Below are 8,427 nucleotides of genomic sequence, written 5' to 3'. Positions count from 1 at the left end.
CTCAGGTCCTGGCCCAAGAAGTCCCTGGAACAGAGCCCTTGCTTTTGTCCCTTCCTCCCGGGTGAATGAGGAATAGAAAAGGAACCTACATTCCTCATCCTTGGTGTGAATTTGCACGCTCCCCACCGGCCAAGTGTAGCAATTCACATTGTAATTCTGACAATAAATGGCCCGTTCTGACTGGGCTGGTGGGGATCCTGGTCCAGCCACCTCCAGCCAGGGGCCCCTGGGTCGTGAAGGCACCACCACCTGCTCCACTCAAGACGTGCAGCTCCACCCACTCACGCTAGAGAGGAAGAAGAACTTCTGCCATAAACTTTTGTTGTTATTGTTTTGTTTTGTTTTGTTTGAGACAGGGTCTCGTTCTGTTGCTCCGCCTGGAGTGCAGTGGCCCCATCACGGCTCACTGCAGCCTCGACCTCCTGGGCTCAAGTGATTCTCATGCTTCAGCCTCTGGAGGAGCTGGGGCCACAAGCACCCACCACCACACCTGGCTAAGTTTTTGTATTTTTGTAGAAACAAGGTCTCGCTCTGTTGCCGAGGCTGGTCTCAAACTCCGCCCACCTCAGCCTCCCAAAGTGCTGGGATTCCAGGTGCGAGCCACCGCACCAAGCCTCCTAAACTGTTTTTAATTTGTCCAGAATGAACCGGGTCATCAACCACTGTAAGTGGTCTGACTACCCTGACCATAAAGTATCCGAAACATTCAACTTGCAGCTGGTGGAAGCAGCCTAGCCCAACGGCACATAAAACACTCGCGTGGTGGCAAAGGCAGAGACCAAGGCTGCACTGTCCGGAAGTGGGGACAGATCCCGATACGCCCTGGGGACAGAGCAGGGAAGCTCAGGCCTGGTCCACACCGGTTCTGCCCTCTTTCTGGCCCACTACCCCATCCTGAGACCGCAGGTTCCGGCGGACCCGGATGCAGATTTTCCGGATGAAAGGCCCCTTTCCTGGAGGGGGCTTTGATATTTTCTGTTCACGACTCCGTGTTACCATCCTCCACAGCTAGGATCTGGCGTCTGGGGTCACTGCCGACTTCACAATCCCCGCACCTACGTGTCTCAGCCGCGGTAGCCCTACGTCGCTGTCAGACGCTGGGAAGTTGGTGCCCCGCCACGCTTTTCTGTCTTTTGTCTTTTCACCCTCTCCCCTCCCTATCCAGTGCCCCGTCTAAGTCCCCACTCGGAAGTGGATTCTCACCCCTCAAGGCCCTTTGTGGGCAACGCCAAGAGGAGGAAGGCCGCAACCTCCCACTGGCTTTGGGATTTCTTAGACATCAGTAGTCTTCTGAGGCCCTCCACCCTGCCTGCACCCCTCCTTCATCCTCGCGTCTCTTAGGACCCTGCCCTGCTGCCCTCAGGCCTTTCCTTAGTCACAGACTCGGGAAGGCCCCTGAACTCCCTCGGCTTGGACATCACTGGCCACAGTCCTGTGACGCCCTGTGATCTTCTGTCCCAGATCTCATTCCACTTGCTGTGCCTGTCAGGGTGTGCTTAGATTTTGGTGTCCCAATGTAAGGCGTGCTCTTACTGGGAGGGGGGCTTCTTCATTCTCTTCTTGTGAATGTAGATGTGAAGCCAGGGGATAAGGAGAAAAGAGAGGCCAAAAGAGAACCAGAGAGCCAGGGAGCTAGGGAGAGTGAGGTTGAAAAAGAAGGTAAAATTGAGTATTGGGAAGCTGTCTCTGATGGATTTTGAAAAGCAGTGATAGTGAAAGAGTTCTAGAAGCTTTGTAGAAGGTGTTGAAAAAAATAGTGAAAGTTACGTGGGCAAGAAATAGCCGGATAGATGACATAGACAAAGAGAATCAGGAGAGAGGTGGAGGACAGAACAGAAATGGGATTCTGACCAACCACAGCAGAGGAGTAAAGGAAAGATAGATCCCCAATTCATTAGGGTTTTTTAAAAAGTCTTTATTATATTCTCTTTTAATTTTGTTTCAGATTCAGTTGATAAGGACTCTTTAGTTTTTCAGCCTTTATTATATTTTGGAAATATCTTTTAATACTCAGTAAAGGATTTTACGCTATTTCAATGTGCTCTTGGAAAGGGTATTGATTTTTTTATATTAACAATCAAAACCTAGTTTAATAAGTAAGTCCATTCTTCTACTGTCTCTGTTATTTCCTTACATGGCCTTTTAACTGGGTCTGTAAAGTACAGTTTTCAGGGAAGTGTATGTTCCCTTGACCTGTCTCTGCAAATTTTCAAGGATGGGCTGAAGTGATCAGGAATTTTGTTCTAACAGAGCCATTCTGTTTATGATTACTAAATTGCTCTGAGCTATTTCAAGCCAATAAGTAGGTATCCTTAATTTCATATTTTTGAAAATTCAATGGGTTGTTCTGAAAAAAAAGGAATTAAATGCTTGAAATTAGATTATTGTGATTAAATCCATGAGAAAGAAGTTGCTCTTGCTCAAGAGTATGAAATATGGTATCGAATCTTTAGGGGAAGGAGAAGGAAAAACCCTATCACAATTTGTCACAGCACATCATTTTTGTGAAGCTAGTGGTGGTTACTCTCTACTGGCATGTCCTACTGACCTTGCCTGCCCCAAGTCCCAAGTACAGAATGTCAAGGCAGCCTGATGGGGGGAGAGTCAAGACTTTTTATATTAAGTACAGAACAAAATTATCTCTCCAATTAGGAGGGTACACTTGGTGCTATAAATGAATATAAATGACATGAGAATGAAAACTGTCAATATAATAAATAGTTTGCAAAAGCTCTAACTTAAAACATACAGGACTTTCAGGGTAGAGAATTCCTAGCTCTGTAAGGAATTTGGGACTCCGATTGAGAGAAGCCTTGGTCTCTACTCACTGTGAACCAACATTCAGCCAGATACCACCCTTGGTATGTTACAAAAAAAAACTCAGTAAAAAATACCTTCTTGAGAAGGAAATAGGAAAGGAAAGTCTTTATAAGGGCAACCGATCATCTTGTGGATTACCAAATACTGCAGATTTCAGGTCAGAAAACTGAGTCATGGAGAATAAAAAAAAAACTAACATACAATTGAGCAAATAATTCATAATTTAGAGAATGTATCTATTCATTAAAAATGTGAAGTGTAAATGTATAACAGTTATGTGACCTGGGAATTTTGAATAAAAAATTATGTAAGCAACTTTATTATTTTTAATAGAAAAATATTTGCAAATATTGAAACAATAAAACCTGTTGCCGAAAAATCTAATATGTTGTTAAAGTGCTAGTTTTATTTATGCGGGTCTGACACATAGATTTGCATAAGCTATCCTTGGCATGTGAGTAGCGATTTCATCCTTCTCTTCCCGTTTCCCCATCTTCAACAGCTTTTATTTTTCTTTCCACAGCCAAACTCCCTTCATTCCAACTTCCACCAAGACCGCTTCTCTGGATCCATCCCTGGAGTTGACACAACAGGGATCTTCAGCCCCAGGTGCCAGGTTTCTCAGTGATCCATTACACAGATTTAACAGGGAAATGGGGGCAGTATCAAAAACACCCAGTATAAACCATTGAATTACCCTAGCCGTTGTCTCTGCCCATGAACAACTGCCTGGGGCCAGGGAATTAGGCATTCCTGCTCTTCTTTCCCTCAGAAAGCCCTTGGGACGTTCTCCTTGAAGCTCCCCTAAGTGGGAGTAGAAGTTCATCTCCTGAGACTCCACGTTTTATTCATAAGTCCTGAGTTATGACACAGAGGACACAGTTGTGTTCCCCTTACTGTGGACTAGCAGATAAAGCACCTTAATCTCTCAGCCACCATGCAAACCCTTCTTATCTTTGATTCAATATAGTTTTCCACAAGCAAAATAAAAGTTCTGACTAAGGAGGCGTCCTCTGATTTGACTCTAGAACTTGAAAATGCATTGGCTTTCAGCAAATCTCAGTACTGAATGTAAACTTCAAGGAGAAATAGTTCCAGGAAATAAATTGGGATGACATTGAACTTTTAGCAAACTGCAAAATCCTGAAAACATGGACCTTACTGAGGCCAATTAAATGGGCTAATTCATGGGTGAAAGTGGTACATCCTAAAAATTCTCCACAAGTGATTCTACACTGAAGCCAGAATTTATGTCAAGTACTGTGTGAGGATGAGGATGGCAATCTGCTTGGCAGGCAATCTGGTCCAGGCGGGGCTCACATTATTGTTCACAGTTTAACCTATTTAATTAAATATGTAATTTTCCCCCAAATCGTATATGACATTAGCTGTTGTCTTGAGCCACATTAAAATGTACTATTTATGCGGTAAAATTGTATGGGATTTGACAAATGCATGGCAGCAGGTTTCCAGCATTAAAGTATCACAGAACCCTTCTCTTATTCAAGCTCCTCTTCCGTCCACATACAGGGAATCAATCGCCTTTTGTATATGGTCCTTGGACGTTGCTTCTTTATTTCAATTATCTTCCATCAAAGCAAGTGATACCGTGCTCTATTTTCATTTGATCCTCCAAAACAAAGGTACTGAATAATCTAAACCAGAATTTCAGCCATTCAGAGACTTAGGTCCATCGCTAAGCAGTAAAAGCCAAGCCTCCTGCGCTGCAACGCCACGGCCGGCAGAGGGCGCCGGAACAGGCCGTTCCGCCCTGCGGGGCGCATGCGCGTTCTGCCTGCGGAGGCGGGGCTGGGTCTCCAGCAAGTATGTGAGCTTCCTTTCCTGTGGTCAGGGAGGAAGCGCTGCCCTGGCTTTGGGGCAACTCAGGCGGTGTCCATCAGGAGGAAAACTTCCTGTCCGCAACCCTAACTGCTGAGAAAGGAGATTTGCTGCAGAGTATCCCGGATATTTTTCTGAAACAGCAATAAAGACTTCATTTTCAGGGCTGTTGCCACGTGTTTTATTCTGTATTTTCTGTCGGGATATTTTAGCATTATTTTACAAATGTATAAATTTGGGGTTGGGGAGGGCTTTCTGATAGATAATAGATGCAGGCTGTAACATGTCCTCCCTGTGACCTCATTGAGGATTGACTGTGAGGAGAAAGAAGAAGAATTGTGAGGAAAATATACATAATACGGGGACCCTGCAGAGGAAGGAGTCGGGCCGGGGCAGGGCCACACAGTTTCAGTGCAGCCCGTGGGAAAGAGGCCCTTGCAGGGAAACCCGCGCTCTGCATCCGTGCATTTCCACATTGTAAGGGGCTCATCTTTCCTACAGTGCTAAAGTCATTGAAAAATAGACAGTGAAAGAGAGGAACATTAATTCAACATTCAGTTGTTGACGATAAAGCATTCAGAGCCACATCTTTCTTTTCATCATAGCACTGCAGATTTAAAAAATGGTTTTAATTACAAAGGCAAAGGGAAGAGGTACACTTGTGAACAACAGTTTGGACCCCAAATGAAAATATATTGCTTAAATATTTCTTCAAAAGTAAGTCACTATTCTGTGTTGCAGCATATATCCTGAGATTTTAAGCTGTAACCTTATTAATTTATTGGTTAAAACACATATTGTCTATAGTCAAAGCGATTATAAAGGTAGAATATTTGGCAAGTCCCTCATATTTTTATTCTTCTGCTAGGTTTTCAGCTAGAATTGACACACAGAAACTCACAATGAGGGGCCTCTTTCTTGACCATAAAATATGCATACTCCAGAACCCTCAGTGTAAGCTGTTTCTTGAATATCTCAACCTGATCCCTACAAACAGAAAGAATGTAGAGAAGTAACCCAATTTTTTTTTTTTTTTTTTGAAACAGAGTCTCGCACTGTCACCAGGCTGGTGTGCAATGTTGTGATCTTCGCTCACTGCAACCTCCCCCTCCCGGGTTCAAGGTATTCTCCTGCCTCAGCCTCCGGAATAGCTGGGATTGCAGGTGCCCGCCACCATGCCCAGCTAATTTTTTTGTATTTTTAGTTGAGATGGGATTTCACTATGTTGGCCAGGCTGGTCTCAAACTCCTGACCTCCTGATCCGCCTGCCTCAGCCTCCCAAAGTGCTGGGATTATAGGCATGAGCCACTGTGCCCGGCCAAGTAACCCAATTTTAAAACTACATCTGGCCGGGCACCATGACTCACGCTGGTAATCCCAACATATTGTGAGGCTGAGATGGGCAGATCACTTGAGGTCAGGAGTTTGAGACCAGCCTGGTCAACATGGTGGAACCCCGTCTCTAACCAAAATACAAAAATTAGCCAGGCATGGTGGTGCACACCTGTAATCCCAGCTACTCGAGAGGCTGAGACAGGAGAATCACTTGAACCCAGGAGGCGGAGGTTGTAGTGAGCCAGATTGCGCCACCTCACTCCAGCCTGGGCAACAGAGCATGACTCCGTCTGAAAAACAAACAAACAAACTACATCTGATCTTCAGCAAAGTGTCTGCTGTTCTCCTCAGAAAAGACCAAAATCCACAAAGCAGACAGACCTCTGAATAAAGACACTAAGGTCCGCCATGGGCGCTTTTAAGACGTTAGCAGAATTAAAGGAATCATCCTGTTTTTCTTATTTAAATGATTTCTTACTACAGAGGAAGGTTCTGAAAAATACATCTTGTAATTAGATTTATTTTTAAGAGCATCCAAGGGAAACAGGGTCTATACTTCACCTAATAAGACTGATGAGGATATCAGCTAAATGGAAAGAATCTACAAACAAATATATAAAATTTCTAAGGAGAGAATGATGTCCTGAGCTCAAGGGCCTGTCAGTGATGGCACACTCAGTAATGGTGCAGCCTCACAGAATTTCCACTTAATTCAATTTTGGTATTTACTGGTCATCTTTTCTCCCCAATACCATCCAACTTTTTTATGTTGTCAAATAATTTTTAATCATAAAATAATTAATTCTGAGTTTGGGCATTTGGTGTCTGGCCTCCTGATGGAAGTTTAAGTGACTTTGTCCATGGAAATAATGGATTTTTAATTAATAATTAGTGCTGAAAGGGAAACTTGCATTACATTTCTGAAGTCATTCCAGTGGGGGATACAGGCAAGAAATAAGCCAACAGACAGATTAGCACATAGTGATATGTTAGAAATTAAGTAAAGGTCCTTTTGGTATTTTCCCAGCTCATCTTATGATATGAGCCTATTATGTTTGGATAACTTTCCCCAGGAGATTCATTTTAAAAGTTAATTCACTTAAAATACATATTATCTTATTATTTAAAAATACTGTCGCCAGAAGCAGTGGCTCACGTCTGTAATCCCAGCACTTTGGGAGGCCGAGGTGGATGGATCACCTGAGGTCAGGAGTTTGAGACCAGCCTGGCCAGCATGTCGATACCCTGTTTCTACTAAAAATACAAAAATTAGACAAGCGTGGTGGCACATGCCTGTAATCACAGCTACTCGGTACTCTGAGGCAGGAAAATCACTTGAACCCAGGGAGTGGAGCTTGTAGTGAGCCGAGATCGCACCACTGCATTCCTTCCTGGGAGACAGAGTGAGACTCCATCTCAAAAAAAAAAAAAAAATACTGTCAGCTCTCCACATCCATGGGTTCCAGCTCCATGGATTCAACTAATTTCGAATAGAAAATATTCAGAAAATATTTACACAATTTCCACCACCCCCCCAAAAAATTTGAATTTTCCCTTCACCAAGTTCTTTGTTGAGAACACATAAATAATGTAAGGTCTGGGCATTGTATTAGGTATTATAAGTAATCTAGAGATAATTTAAGCTGTATGAATTAATATGAGTAAGTTACATCTAAATTCTATACCACTTTATATAAGGAACTGGAGCATCCACAAATTTTGTTACCTTCAAAGTTTCCTAGAACCAATCCTTTATATTTACCCAGAAATGATTATGCACATGAAACTTACAGAAAATAATTTTCTTTCCTAATTAATGAATAGTATACAATAGAATGTAAATAGCACTATTTTAAATTACTGATATTTATATCACATTTCTATGGTGAATCAGAGTAGAGGTTACATTAGATTGATTTTGATTAGATTAGGCTAATTCTAACAGGGGCACACCCATATCAATTGAGTTTTGATAAAAGCAGTCCCATGCAGGTCCCTCCTATTATTTAATCAGCAGCACTAGCCAATCGCGTTCATGCATTTTGACAAATCCCACAGCTCTATCTCTTATAAAACTTTTGGGATTTGCCCAAGATTTCATTCTACCATAGCATCATTCGACCTGTCCCAGGCCAGGGCACACTATTCCATGTTCTGGCTGTGCTGAGCTGATCATCTTCTTCAGGAAAAGTAAAAGATCAAGTCATAGGCTGTAGAGATTTATAGAAAATAAGATGAAGATTCAAATTTTCTGATACAAGGGAGTCTAGAGAACCTTTACTATCTATGGTTACTGGCGCCAAAGAAGCTTCAGTGATTCCTGGACAGAATCGCAGAATGACAATGAAGGAGAGAGCAGATATGCTAGTGTGTGTCTACCTTGGGTTGCCAGGAGGTTGCCATGTGACTGTGTGTGACTGTGTGCATTTGTGT

General features: G+C 43.0%; 1 long non-coding RNA gene across 2 annotated transcripts; it reads left to right on the top strand.

The window, feature by feature from the left end:
• Window positions 1–1,059: 1,059 nt before the first annotated feature.
• LOC131382681 (uncharacterized) lies at window positions 1,060–4,827 on the top strand. 2 transcript variants are annotated; one of them, XR_009212263.1, is made up of 3 exons: window positions 1,060–1,516; window positions 3,344–3,429; window positions 4,351–4,827. It is a non-coding gene; the product is annotated as an uncharacterized LOC131382681 (long non-coding RNA). The 2 variants fall into 2 exon arrangements; XR_009212262.1 differs by lacking the exon at window positions 4,351–4,827 and adding an exon at window positions 3,593–3,813.
• The last annotated feature ends 3,600 nt before the right edge of the window (window positions 4,828–8,427 follow it).

Source organism: Hylobates moloch, unplaced genomic scaffold (assembly GCF_009828535.3).
Source record: "Hylobates moloch isolate HMO894 unplaced genomic scaffold, HMol_V3 SCAFFOLD_1110, whole genome shotgun sequence".
Taxonomy (NCBI): Eukaryota; Metazoa; Chordata; class Mammalia; order Primates; family Hylobatidae; genus Hylobates; species Hylobates moloch.
The sequence above is the reverse complement of the archived record's forward strand: the minus strand, read 5'-3'. Positions and strand labels throughout refer to the sequence as shown.